The sequence below is a fragment of the Galeopterus variegatus genome, unplaced genomic scaffold (genome assembly GCF_000696425.1).
Source record: "Galeopterus variegatus unplaced genomic scaffold, G_variegatus-3.0.2 Scaffold1393, whole genome shotgun sequence".
NCBI lineage: Eukaryota > Metazoa > Chordata > Mammalia > Dermoptera > Cynocephalidae > Galeopterus > Galeopterus variegatus.
Window position 1 is genome coordinate 63,422 of NW_007727504.1, and position 14,413 is coordinate 77,834.

Below are 14,413 nucleotides of genomic sequence, written 5' to 3' on the forward strand. Positions count from 1 at the left end.
ACTGACACGTAATTGATTACCCAAAGTCCATAGTTGACATCGTGGTGTTGTACATTCTATGGGTTCTCTTTTAAAAATTTTAAACCAGTGATTATTCATTTAGAGGTTAGGGAGCCAAACACAAAAAGGGAACAATATTTAAAAATTGCATTAATGGCATGGTGGTATATATTTGTAGAATTAGAATTTGCTACTTGAAAATGATTGTTAGCCTCAGAAATAACAACTTAAGATCACGGGAATACATGCATAATGTTGGAATTTAAATATTTTTTGGAGAAAATGTGTGGTAAATGTCTCCTTTTATTACCCTCCCCCCCCAATGTGGTAGGATATTATAATATTAATGTTTCTCAGCTTTTTATAAGGTACAAATTCAGCAAACAGCACTGAACACTTCTTCAAGAGAGCTGGCCTCAGGCAAAATCTGAAGACTTTGAAGGGTGTCAGTGTGAGATAAATGCCTTCTAAGGCCATGGCTTCCCCTGGTACTCCAAAGTCTTTATCTTTCCTTCAAAATGTGGAACAATCTGTTATTTATATTTGTAGATGGTCCATCAAATAGACCCAATAAAAAATAAGTTACATTTATCTGTTACTTAGACTAGGCATTTGTGTTTTAGATCTTTTTTCTTAAATTATGGACTTAAAGGTTTTCCCTTTTCCATATAAAAGGATTGCGGGCAACTTTAGTCAAAATAACTGGGTTAGGAAGGGCAGTAAGGCAAAGAAGGGCTGAAATCATATAACTGGTCCTAAAGAAAGAATCAACTGGGCTTATGAGTATAGTTTGTGGGCAAAGTTCAGTGGCTCCCTGTTTCCTGAGGACCATGGACAAGAAGTATCGGTCCTACTAATGCTTCAGGAAGCCATAAGGAGGAGAAAATGCAAGTGGAGAATTAAAAGTGCTACCAAATCACGTGGAAGGGCAACATGTTTCCATTCTGAAACAAATTCATACTATGGAAAAATCCTTTTGTTCATATCAAGACCAGTTTATTTGACATCATGACTTGACTAGTAAGCACACAAGCAATGCAATTAATGGTCAAATATAAGCAGTGATGCAGTCATCAACACATTCTCTGCATTGTGGCTTTGTGTTAAAAACAAATCGCTCCACATATATTTATTCAGTGTCAGATATTTTTTTGGAAACCATCACACAGGCTCTAGATTCTCTCTCAAGCTGTTCCTCTTCCTTGTGTAAACACAGCTTGGATCCTTTCAGTGTCTCTATCTTCTGATTCACACCACACTCTGTATTCACACTGGACCAAGACACTGACGTTAGAGTTACAATGTCAGAGCCAGGACCAGAAATTTCCATTCATAACTCCAGTCCTGTCCCCAGTCCATTGTCTCTTTAGCTAGGGGTGAAAACTTTTTGAAAACTGAAAAACATGTTTTCTGTATGTATAAATATATGATAAAATTAAATAAAAATTTATATGTAAAATAAGAGGACATTTAATGTCTGCCACGGAGTTTAAGCCCGGCTCTGGCATCAGGATCAGAAAGCGTAGAAGAAAGAAAGCACAGGGGAAAGAGCAGTGTCAGTCCAGAGGTACTGTTTTTACACTCGAATGTCTGTCCATTTTAATTTTTGCAGCTATGCTCTTTTGTGGGAAATACTCAAGTTACCAGCCTCAGTACACTCCACTGGAAACATTTCCAGAACAAGTTTCTACCTTAGTCTGGGTAGATTTGAGTAGGAAATAACATATAACAAGAAATATTTGTTCTACAGTACAGAGGAAAGAAAGCAAGGAAACTTCTCGGTACCTGATGGGATAAACTAGGATATAGAATAAAGTCATCAGGGAATTTAATTTCCCAAAGGCTAGTTATCTTGTTCAAAAGTCAAGATCTGTACATAGCAACCCTTGTCAGGGCTTGCTAGTTCAGAGGTTTCCAGATACGTCTTTCATGGATGATGCAGTTTTCACACTTGTGCTTGATGTCCAAAGGGAGACATCAGCAAACGTGTTCTGTAAAGGGCCACACAGTCTCTGCAGCAATTAGTTGACTCTGCCCTTGTTGTAGCCATAGACAATATGTAAATAAACGTGTTCCAGTTAAGCTTCCTTTACAAAAACAGCCCAGCGCAGGATTTGGCTCACGGGCCATAGTCTGCTGACCTCCTTCCTAAGATATTTGAGTCCGTATCACTTTCAGTGTTCTTTGCTTCTCCCCAAGTCATCATGAGTTGATCTTAGGGTCTTGGGAGAGGAAGGCAAAACTAAACTTTTTTGTTGACCTCTCACAAGGGTTCACAATAGTTGATGAGAATCACCCCACAAAACAGTTCCAGTCTATCCCATCTGAGAGCAGCACTTCCTGTGGTAGTGCTTGTTTCTTTCTTTACAAAATCCTTCAGAATTTGGGGTCTGCCCATTGGGATAATTTCTACCATACTGTCCATAGCAGAGTTTTCTATAGCCACATATTGACTGCCTATATTTAGATATTTTTCTCTCAATTATTTGGATTGAACTCATATTCCCCTTTCACATTTAGGTATCAATTGAACATTGGATTCCTACTTTGTGGTGAACATTGTGCACTGCATCATGCTGGGGGAGAAAAATAAGATTCTGTTCCTGTTTTTTATTGATGCCTCATTATCCAGCATCTGTAGTAAAAAAAAGTGTTCTATACCACTGACTTCCCCATAACTAAAGCTCATTGTTTTAAGCACCTAGACTTTAGTTTAGCACAATTTGTAATTAAAGCTTGAAAAAAATTTACATACATCTTTATTATCTTAAACAGTATATTGATCAGACTGTACACTTTCAGTGCCTTAGGGTTATGAAACCAACCATTGTTAATATAGTAAACTGTAATTCAGTTATGTTCTTGGGGAACAATGAGCTCTCTAGGGTTGTTATTATTATTATTTTTTATACTAAGTGACTCAAGACATGCTTTGAGCATGGCATGATTTCTGCCAGTCAGATTATTTGTTTCTCTGCTTAGCTCCCCATGGGATTACACCCAACTTTAGATACATAGGAAGTCACTGTGCATGAAAAACAAACTACATCTATCTATGTACACTAATAAATAATTTTCATCCAAAATCTCTGTGAGAGAGTCAAGCAAGTGGTTTTGGAGTTACTATCTGAGTATGGTAGGAAAGTGGGTGGGAAGCCCTCCCTACTTCAGATGAACACTTTTCCTGCAGTTATCAATACTTTTTTGATGGGCGTCCACAGAGTCAGCAGCAGCTGCAGTTTGAGTGGCTTTGCAGGCCTCGGTACCGGTCTCCATGCCAGTGTTAGGACTAGCACTAGATTTTGCATCTAGTGCAGAGTTTCTCAAAACAGTGGAACAATGTGGGTGCAACACAACACGTACACAGTGAGGCTTAAGCAAGGGGAGAGCAAATAACGGCAGTACCACCACCAGCAGCAAATGCTATGGTAGAGTTTTTCCTCCATGAAAGCTTGGAGGCTATGCAGGAGAAATTGTCACAGGGAGTTGAAGCCACAGGGAGTGGCTAAGCAGAACATTTGCATGTCATGGCAGGTTAAAGTACTCTGCCCAGGAGGATATGTGAAACATCTGGCTGACCTCCTGGGGAAGTTTGCTAGAGTCCCACATAGAGTGTGGGTACTAGAGTGAGAGATATACTGTTAATTCATGAAGCTGTGATTTTGTTTTTACTTGCACATTGGTGTTTAGTTTGTGTTAAATGGTTTTGAACACCGCTTCCCAAATCTGCAGAAGGGGACAAAAAAATTTACTCTAGTCACTTCTAATGAGGATCAAATGAGCGTACACATGTAATTCAAGTACATTTGTACTTCTCTTATCACTACCAAGCCTTCCCCTCTCTTAGAGGTTCCTGACTGCTAGTGTGGAAGGGGAAATCTGCAGTTTTCCCTCATGTACCGCAGCTCAGCTGTCCATGTGACTGTCGACTCTCAGCATGGTGTGTTCTTTCTCATCGTGGAGCTCCCAGCGCCTGAAATGCCTGCTTCCCCACTCAGTTTCCTAGACAGGAAATTGCATTCTCTTTCCTGAGGTGCAAGTTAAGAGGTAGATGTGAGCAGGCGACTTTCACCTTTTCTGCCTTATCCTCTTAGTCATCCTCTCACATTCACCACTACAGGCTGAATAGGTAGGTAGAAATTTTTTCCTAAGCAGGCCAGTTAGCTCAGTTGGTTAGCATATGGTACTGATAAGACTAAGGTCTGGGATTCGATCCCCATTAAATGGGGATACAGCCCTTAAAATATTTTTTAAAAATATAAAACCTTGACACCTATAAAAATATAAAATGAAGCATGTTAAAGTTTTTTTTTTTTTTTAATCTCATTGATTCAAGAATTATCCAGTAAGATGTTATAATTAGTTCAAGGGAGAATTTAAAGTGCCACAAATATCAAGATTAATCATGAATGCTAAAATATATTTACAAATAGATGCAAAACTTTTATTTATTTTTTAATGGGAGGGTAGAAGAAGGGAGCAGGAGGGAAGTCAGTTATCTTTCTGGACAGAAATTATTTGCACATGTATGTGGACATATTTCCATTGCTATCAGTTCCCTATAATTTACACAGCTGTAATAGTTCAAAGCCAATAAAGGCACAGCAACATATATTTAGGTAATCCCTAAGGGTATGCTAGACAGTGTTTACTTTTTCACTGAAGACACTCAGTAATCTTTTTGTTATGTTTAAATCTTTTTCAAAACTTATCCCTGCAGAACAAAGAAAAGAAATAGTTAAAGCTATGCATGAAATATTATCTTCTTCAGATTTCAAAGAAAAATTACTTAAGAAAGCATGGGCATATTTTAATTTCTATTCTGACTCCTCTTTTTCCACTTCTCTCTATCAATGTTTTCCTACTTTCGTTCTTTTCACTTTCAGGATGTTCAGTAATTACCCAGTGAAAAAATTTTTTTTTTCCTTTTTGTCTTTTTTCGTGTCCGGCAACGGATCGCAACCCTCAGTGTCGCACCCGTACCAGACCGGGACCGGCAACAGGATCGCAATCCTCGGTGCTGCACCCGCACCTCACTCAGCCAGTGAGCGGGAACCGGTCTGTATGTGGGATCTGAACCCTCGGCGGGAGCGCCGCCGCACTCCAAGCGGCACACTGTAGCAGTGCGCCACCGGGCCGGCCCCCAGTGAAAATTTTACTGAAGGATCCATTTCCGTCTTTCCTTTATGTATTTCTAGAAGCAGAGTCACTGAAACTGGACCATGCCATGAGTCATCAGCAGAATCATGGGGTTTGGCTGTTAACACCTCAAGGTCTACAGAACAAACCAAGGAAAGGGGCTTTGCCACTGTGAACCTTACAGTCTAGTCCAGGGGTATATGTTCTTTGCAAGTGTGGTCTTTATCATTTCTTCTCTACCTTTATACGTTCCAGTGTGTCTTGTGGGACACATTTACATGAATGTGCCAAGAATAAAACTAATTAACATAGACAATAGGGTAAATCTATATTGAGAAGAAAAATACGTATTTTCAAACTGCTTCATAATTTTCAAGGCATTAGTCTTTCCACAGAGTCAGTAAGTCCCCTTATTATGCACAGTATTGTTTAGCTCTTTCCCTAATTGCAATGAGTACTCTTTTGAGCCTTCTGGGAATTACAAAGGAAACACATATCTCTTTATGGCTGTACCTTTAGTTTCAAAAAAATGAAAGTTTGAAGTAATTGTTCTAGAGAGGACTCAATTAAACTCTTAGCCAAAGGCCATTATTATGCTCAGTGTCTATCAGGGAAAAGGGGAGAAAGGAAGGTTAATTCCTTCATTTACAAATGTTTGTTCACTTCCCTCTTACTTTTTCGGTCTCAGAGAATAAGTAATACCACTTGTTAAAGCTGTATCTGAAACAGAAGCATGTAAGTACGAGAGAGGGTCTAGACAGGGGATGGCAAGCTTTTTCCTGTAAAGGGCCAGGTAGTAAATATTTTAGGCTCTGGGAACGTACGGTTTCTGTCACAACTACTCAACTCTGCCCTTGTCACATGAAAACAGTCATAGACAATCTGTCGATAAATGGGCATTCTGTGATCTAATAAGATTTTATTTACAATAAAAGGGGGTGGGCCAGATTTGACCCATGGGCCATAGTTTGCCTATTCCTTATTTAAGAACTTTTGTTGTTTATCAATGAAGTGTTAAGATTTAGTATTTGTGGGCCGGCCCGGTGGCGCACTGGAGAGTGTGCTGCTTGGGAGCACAGCGGCACTCCCGCCGAGGGTTCAGATCCCATGTGGAGACCGGTTCCCGCTCACTGGCTGAGCGTGGTGCGGGCACAACACCGAGGGTTGTGATCCCATTGCCGGTCCCCGGTACGGGCACGACACCGAGGGTTGAGATCCTGTTACCGGTCAGTAAAAAAGACAAAAAGGAAAAAAAAAAAAGATTTAGTATTTGTGCTGAAATACTTTTATCTGTTGAGTCTATCCTGAGGACCTTTCCCCTTCTGTTTCAGATAAGACATGTTGGTACGTAAATAATGTTAAGGAAAATAAAGATTTTTAATTAGAGAAAGACACAAACCAATTATGATATAATATGACAACAGTAAATTAAGCCTGTAATTTTTACTCTACAGACTACAGAAACATCTACACGTGTTTTGAAAATAAAGCTTTAACTGACACAGTGTACTCTAAAAGCAGGTGTTTATGGCTGTTGAAAAGATATTGAGTTGTGTGTATGTGTCTGAATTTTTGTTACTCTCGAGTCCCACTGAATGGGGTCTCCCTGCTCTTTCTACCCTAGGTTCTATCGGCTTCTCTCTCCATGGTACTGAAAGGCTCAGAACAACTCTGCACTGATCTTAAAGAGAAGTCTGAGCCTGGAATCTAGTATTCGATTAAAAATCTTCTTTTTAACTTGACTTCTAGAGGACTTTAAAAAGATTCCTTCAGACACCCTGGCATATAGATGAGAAGATAAAAATGTGACAGAAAGGCATGCTATAAAATAAACAAGAGTACTTTCTTATTTTATCTTTGAAGAATCTGTTAGAAAATTCAAAGAAACTTCAAGTGAATCTGAACCTATATAATACCAACCCCAAAGAATTTGCCATTTCTTGGCCACTCCTCAAATGTACTTTAGATGTCATATAAGAAATGAAAATGAGTTCCTCATGAATAATCATAAAGCTCCCACCATACTTGATCAAAAAGTATGTGGGTTGACATCTGCACTTGATGAAATATCTGAGATCAGAAATGATAGGAATTCCAAATTCCACCCAACCTTCAAGTTCCCTTTTTAGAAAGAAGTCTTCTGTCATAATTGCAGAATATGGAAGTATTACCTTACTTTGGACTTTCAACATATTTATTGTTTTTATTTTTCATGTTGCTACTTATTCACATCCTATCATTTACTGCTGTTGTCTTTTCCTGACCTCTTAAAGATTGAGGTTCAATCTTAAAGCTCAATCTTAAAGCTTTTTCTCTCCTGTAAGTATGCTTTCTGCCTTGCTGATTCCATCCAATTCCACGTAAACACATTTTATAATCTGATATCCCCCAAAATGTATACCACTAGCCTCAATTCCTTACTTGAATCTCAGATGTGTATATACCACTGTCTCCCCAAACTTTCCACTCTAATGTCTACCATTCTCACTCCCCCCCAATGTCTCAGCCTAATACAAAGTAGAACTCTTGGTTCTGCTACTTCATCTTCTACCCCCTCAATATTCTTCATCTTAAGTGTCTGACATTCACCTATTTACAAAGGCTAAGATCTAGGAGTCATCCTGATTTTTTTCCTTCTCACCACTCACATTTAATTTATTACAGATCCTATAGATTTGAACTTCAGACTATATCTCAAATCTGGACACTTCTCCCAACTTCTGCTTCGACTACCTTAATCTAAGGCACCGTCCCCCTTCATGAAGACTTTAGCAATCCACTCCTGACTCTTTATAGTCCAGTCTCGACACAGATGCCAGTGTGTTTTTTGAACAACATATACCAAACCATGTAAATTCCCTAATAAAAAGCATCTGATGACCTTTCATTATATGTAGCTAGTCCTTACAGTTCTTACTGTGGTTAAGAAGGCCTTAAGTAGTCTGTTTTTCACCTACATCTGTGATGTTCCTTACCTCTCTTGTCTTTTCTCAACATGATGTAGTCTTGAAATTTTTAAAGGCTCACTAATTTTAATTCTAATACTCAAAAATGAATTTGTCAAGTTCTTCATATTTTTAACAGTGGTCAGCTCACATCTCTAAAAGTAATGGAATTACAATGTACAGTATTTTTATAGCCCACTCCCACTCCAGAGACCATATCTCTTTGTATAAATATTGTCTTTAAAGAAACATACTTATGTTTTGCATACATTAGAATGGTATGTGACCTGGTTCTTACTTTTTTCTTCCTTGATATTTTATACTGGAAATTTACTACTCTGTGGAATGTGCCATATTGGAAAGACCATCCATCCTCTTGGTCCGTAATGTTTTACTCTCTCTCTCTCTCTCTGTGTATTTGTGTCCTTGTATATGCCTGAAGAGTAACCAATGAGGGTGGATGATAGAATGGAGATATCAAATGAAAACTGTCAGATGTCCATGTCTCTTAATTTAAATGAGATGAAGATTTCTGGTCTTTTTCATGATGATATAACATATCAATGTCATTGTGCAGACACAGCCAAATATAACTTCATTGACTTAAGGGCCAAAGAAAGATGTGAGCAGAATTCAATCTTGAGAGTAGTGAAGATTCTGCTATTCCTTTAAACAAACTTACCCTCATCTGGAACAAAGTAGAGTGGCAGATTTGAGTACATTTCCTTTTATTTACCTTGTGGGTCAGGGCTATCAGGACTTATTTCCACCAATCAAAAATATAGAATTAACACTAGATGTTTACTCATAGCATTATTAAAACAGAATTCATGTGTATTGTTATTTTATTTTCATGACTTGAATTTTCATCTGTTTCCTCCTCCTTTTTTCCTTTCTCACTCTCTTTTTCATGAGATGTATATTATTTATTTTTGTATGAAAATCAAGATAGCCATTTAAAAATGTATGTGTGTGTGTGTGTGTGTGTATGTTCTGAGCAAATGAATCCATTTCCTATGCAATTAAAATGGATTTTTTTGCCACTTAAAAAATCTGTATGTATTTTTTTCTCAGTTGGGACTCTACTTTTATATGTCAGAATGCTTATTTTAAATGAGTAAAAATCACTATTGTTAACAAGTAGAGAAACTACTGACCGATATGGCAGAACTTTAAGGGCTTTCTTAGTCTTAGAGAATCAGAATTGGAATTAGAAACCCAAATGCTGCCAACAATCCCCCTCATTTAATATCTTGTCTGGTGCCTGAAGGTTTTATTCCTCTTAGTTAAGGCACAGACACCTATACCCTAGAATTATATTTACAAGCAACTCCAGTCTTTATAGTCCCATAATCTGCAGTCCCCTTCTACTAGTTCCCATTAGAAAAATAATAGGAGGTAGTTGCTTTTCCTTAAGAGGCTATCATGGCAGGACAAGAGGATCCATTGCAGTGAGAGATTCACCAGGACTGGCAATTCAAGAGTACACTGAGGTCATCACCTGCAGCGTCAAGAGAAATGTGAACTTTCTCAACTTGTTCAATGTGTCTTTTGGTTCAAGACTCACAACACTAAATGAGAAGTTGACAGCCCTTGAAAGGAGAATAGAATACATTGAAGCATGGTGACGAAACGTGAGACCTTCACCTAGATCTATGCCATGCTGCAGCTGAGAAGTCACTTTACAGAACAGAGACCCATGTGGGAAAGACCTCGGCAACCTTCAGCAACTTCCTGTCTTTCGAAAGATCCATCCTGAAAGATCACATCATTCCTTGGCCCTTAAGTTTTATTTTTTAAATGTGAAAACTGTGGCCTTTGGGATCTGCCATGCGCATGTGGGGTTATGATGTGGCATGTGGGGAGAAGTCCAGGGAAACTCTTGGAAACAACACTAGGCATTTTACCTTTTCAGTAACATGTTATAGAATTAACTTGTCGTTGCAGTGCTCAGAGCCAAAAGCCTGGGCCTCTTTGTTAAAATCCTTTCCACCTCTCTCATTTCTCTCTAGAACTTTCCTTCTTAGGGATTTTGCACTGACTCTATAAACAGTCTTTGTCTCCTCTTCACTTTTGGTGGGAGGCAGGGGACAGTCCTGGCGAGGTGGCTGCCAGAGAAAATTGTTGCTAGCCTACCAGTTTCTTGTCCTTTCGGGGAGGTCATGGGCAGGCCCATACTTAGTTCAAAGGGACATTTCCAGAGTTTTATTTTCTGTTGGTTGGGGTGTCTTTTCCCCTCATATTTATTTCCCTAATAAACTCCTCAACATAGGAAAAAGCACTGGTTGAAGCATACTGGGCTGCATGACCATCTCCGCCTTCATCATTGTGGAGCAGAGATTCTGTGTCAGGACAAGCAGGACAGGAGTAGAGGGCATCTTCCACACTTATCAATACTCTGTGGTTGGAGAGGAAGCAGATCCCCCAAAGTGGAGCCTACTTTTTTATGCAGATTAAGCAATAGCTATCAATCAGAAATACTCCCGCAGGGGATTTGTGCCCTAAAGCAACTACCAAATGCTGCCTTACTGGATCAGAAACACGGCAAATGCAGAATATTGTAAATAGATCTGTCAAAATGGTGTAGTGGGGGAAGTGGGCATCTTGGACTTCTGGGCTTAAGATCTCTGTTGCCTTCGGTGAGTCACTTAAATGATCTGGTCCTCTGGGTTTCTCTCTGTGAAGTGAACATAAGTGACTACATTATAGCTTTGTTTTAAACATTGGTAAGTAGAAAGCACGTCTGCGTGCTGCCTCTGATATCTAGTGCACAGCAAGCGCTCAGATAGTGGTAGCTGTCGTTATTTGTTGTTGCTGCAAAATTTCGCAGTCGAAGCGCATTTTCTGGGCTTTCTTACAGCGGCGTGCATTCCATCTGAAAACTGTGTGAAAGTTCTTTTTTCCATCTTGTAGCACAGAGGAAAATGTTCCACAGTGTGCAAAATACACATTTCTCTTGCTTCTCTTGCTTTTATTCTCTTACCATCTATGATTCTATTTTCTGTTTCCTTTTTCTTCTTTTCTTTCATCTCCATTGAAAGTTTTCCTTTTCCCATATCTCATCCATCTTTGACTGCCCAATACTTTTCTCTGCCCTCCCAGGGACTTTGGTGACCCTTCTAACTTGTGGACACAATTCATCAGAGAATATAGGGCTCATTAAGCTTCTAATGCCATGACCAGATCTCCAGTAACAAAGTTTCAATCCTGACCATCTATTTCCTCCCAGGTGTGGAGGAAAATGGTGGTTAATTATATGGAAAAAAGTTGTGTACTAAACTTGACTGCTTTCTCCTACAAATCACACTGATGAATTGCTGTAGACAGAGTTCAGGGAAAGTATTTTTAAAAAGAAAACATGTACATGTATTCTGTGCAGTGAAGCTTCTGTGAAAGGGGATTGGATTTAAGATCCAAATTCTCCAGTCGTGTGTGTGTGTGTGTGTGTGTGTGTGTGTGTGTGTGTGTGTGTTGTGTATGTGCATGTTTGTGGGATGACAGACCAAATCCCATTGTGTCTTTCACATTTAGATTGTATTAGCATATTTCTAAAGCATCTTTCTTTTCAATAAGCAGTATGTGTTCAGGAAATGCCAACTCATATTAAAATATAATTAGAAAAGCAATCCTCTTCTCTCCATAAGGAGAGTGCATTCTAAGTTCAATATACACATTTTGTTACTTATACGGTACAACCCATTCTATTTTCTGTTCATACACATTGGTAGATCAGGTCAGTATATGAATATAAACCCAACAAAAATAACATCCATGTGAAATATCTGTAGGACTAAATATAGCTTTTCTCTATTATTGAACTTCACCATAATTTTACCTCAGCAACAAATACATGTCATTCTCAGTTTCAAAATGCACTTAACTCTGACTTACTCTTCACGTCCTCTTGATTCAGTACCTTATTTTATGCAGTTCTTAGGTCCTTCCTTTGTGTAATGACAACTGTGTTGTTATTTTCAGTATGGAACCTCCTTACTAAAAGGCATTTATATAATTCTCCTAACAGAGTAACTTGTTAAGCACTCTTTTGATGATGGGGATATTAATATAAAAATATCCCATATTATGTAATTAAGAGTGTTTGACAGTGATTTATGCATTTGTAACACCTTAAGACTTTGCCATTAGTAAGTGTCATCCATGTCAAAACATAGAAAGGGTAATTACTTTGTGGAAAGAGATGTTACCCAAGTAATTCCTTACAAGTGTATGTTACTTCAAGTCAAACTGAAATTGCATGCCATCGCCAATGAGAGCATTTCTTACAGTCATCAATGCATAATCTTATTCTTAATGAGGTCCCAATCACATTTGGCTGTCATAGACTTTTAAACATCTCCTATGTCTGTTACTTGGTTTCATTAATTAGTATGTATATTTTCAGAAGCCTAAAATAGATCTCATATTAAGTAGAAGATTTTGAGATGCGTTTTTGACATCCTGTTTGGTTTTACACTATTCATAGACTAGAGCCGCTTAAGCATTCGTTGAACAGCCTTCCCTATGTTGATAAGACATAGAACATATGTTACAGGCTCGGTAACTTTACAAGAGAACTCTATTAACCTTTTCTTTTTTTTTCTTTAGGTTTTACTATAAATAAAAAAAGAATTGTTTTAAAGATCCAATATATACATTTAGGGCATATTGGGGAGGAGCTGGTGACAGATGGAAAGACTGTTGTTAGCTAGCACTGATGGAATTTATCAGTTTTTTGGGTGATGTGTGACAATTAGGAACCAGCTTTATAATCGACATAGACAGCAATATGCAAATTCTACTAGAAGAGTTAATAGCCATTTGGTAGGCAGTGATAGTTACAGAGTATGTTTCTGTTTGATTTTGCAGAGAAGATGCCCCAGAAAATAAAACCAGCTCACTTTGACCAGTTTATAGTTGAAAAGTCTGACTCAGAGTCTTTATGCTCTAATGACATATTTCACTTTTAAATTTGGCTAAGCATAAAGCATATGAATGACAAATATGTGGTGGAAACATGTCACTGTACATCATGTTTCAATGGTGTTTTTCAATAGCTAGTAAATGTACTATACCTTTGTACATTTTCTTTTTTTTTTTTTTTTTGTCTTTTATCTTTTTCCGTGTCCGGCAACGGGATTGCAACCCTCGGTGTTGCTCCCGCACCTCGCTCAGCCAGTGAGTGGGAACCGGTCTGTATGTGGGATCCGAACCCTTGGGTGGGAGCGCCGCCGCGCTTCCCAAGCGGCGCAGTTATCCAGTGCACCACCGGGCCGGCCCTTCATTTTCTGAAGCATTCAAGTGACAACAATAACTTATACAGTTCCATCTGAGTCACATAATGTGTTCAAATATGCAAATCAGCTTATCTTTATTTAAAACAAAAGTCAGTATTTCTATGACGTGCTTTGAAATGGCTATCAAATATTAACTTTGTACTTTATATTTCAGCAGTTATAAATAGCATTATAAGTACATCATGCCTCTCAGTGTTATACTGGCATTTTCTATCAAGGTTTCACATAGCTATCTAGTTAATGAAGAAACAAACAATTATTGTAACAATTTTGAGAGATATTATTTGGTGATAGTGATAATTCTACAAAAATAGTTTTGTTTGAAGCTCTACATAATACACAATAATATTTCAGAATACATAATTTCAAAATAGGAATATTTTCAGGCTCCTGCATATCCATATCTTTATACTGAGAAATTTTTATTTTATATAATTGTGTTTTCTAAAATCAATACAATGGGGCAATGTATATGATTAGAACCACCCCTCACCATAAAAGTAAAGATAGCTTCCAACATTTGTTATCTTTATTTATAGATTTAGATACAGAAATAAAAAAAGATTTACTGATGTATTCACATCCATTAGAGGGGTTAAACTCAGAAATACATTTATTGAAATAAAATAGATGAGAGCACTTTATTAACTTAAACCAGAGAACAAGTATCTGGAGTCCTGCCTGTAATATCTAGCTGTTTCAACAATCATCTGAAAACCCTATTTGGAATTCCATCACAAATGATGTTCTATGAAGCATTTCTTTCTTTCTTTTTTTTTTTTTTTTTCTTTTTTGTCTTTTTCCGTGTCCGGCAACGGATCACAACCCTCAGTGTCGCCCCCCTACCGGACCGGAACCGGCAACGGGATTGCAACCCTCGGTGTTGCTCCCGCACCTCGCTCAGCCAGTGAGCGGGAACCGGTCGGTATGTGGGATCTGAACCCTCGGCGGGAGCGCCACCGCACTTCTCAAGCGGCGCACTATAGCAGTGTGCCACCGGGCTGGCCCCTCTATGAAGCATTTCTAAGCAAGAAA

The 14,413-nt window shown here is 38.4% G+C and overlaps 1 pseudogene; it reads left to right on the forward strand.

Annotated features, from left to right (window-relative positions):
• Window positions 1–9,509: 9,509 nt before the first annotated feature.
• LOC103593694 lies at window positions 9,510–9,735 on the forward strand (annotated as a pseudogene).
• Window positions 9,736–14,413: the final 4,678 nt, after the last annotated feature.